Source organism: Monopterus albus, unplaced genomic scaffold, assembly GCF_001952655.1.
Source record: "Monopterus albus unplaced genomic scaffold, M_albus_1.0 scaffold162.1, whole genome shotgun sequence".
NCBI lineage: Eukaryota > Metazoa > Chordata > Actinopteri > Synbranchiformes > Synbranchidae > Monopterus > Monopterus albus.
The window spans coordinates 375,360-376,156 of NW_018128042.1; positions in this window are offsets into that span (position 1 = coordinate 375,360).

A 797-nucleotide genomic window follows, 5' to 3' on the forward strand; every position below is an offset into this window, starting at 1 on the left:
AGCTCTTTATATTTGCTCAGCCTACGAACACAGAAGGTTTTCTCTTTTTGCCACGGGACTTCGGAACACTCAAGCTGTTCTTCATTGTGTTTTAGTGCTGCGATGAGATTGTTCTTCTCTTCCAGTAGGGTTAGTTAATCAAGAGCTCAATGGGAATGTGGAAAACAACCCTAGTCAACATCAAGTGCGGTATCTACCAAGGAGATGCTCTGTCCCCGCTGCTGTTCTGCATAGGGCTGAACCCCCTCGGCCAGCTCATCACCAAGACTGGTTACGGAATGGAGCAACCATCCGCCACCTCCTCTACATGGATGACATCAAGCTGTATGCCAAGAGTGAACGAGACATCGACTCAGTGATCCACACCACTAGGATCTACAGCCAGGACATTGGAATGTCATTCGGACTGGATAAGTGTGGTTGAATGGTAACAAGGAGAGGGAAGGTAGTCAGAACTGAGGGGATTGTACTACCAGACGGCAACATAGCAGATGTTGTGGACAGCTACAAGTACCTTGGGATCCTGCAGGTAAATGGGAACCATGAAGAGGCTGCAAGGAAAGCAGCAACCACCAAGTACCTGCAGAGAGTAAGGCAAGTCCTGAGAAGTCAACTGAATGGAAAGAACAAAGTCCGGGCAATTAACACCTACGCCCTGCCGGTCATCAGGTACCCCGCTGGCATAATAAGCTGGCCAAAGGAGGAGATAGAGGCCACTGACATCAAGACAAGGAAGCTCCTTACAATGCACGGCAGGTTTCACCCCAAGTCCAGCATCCTGAGACTGTACACTAAGC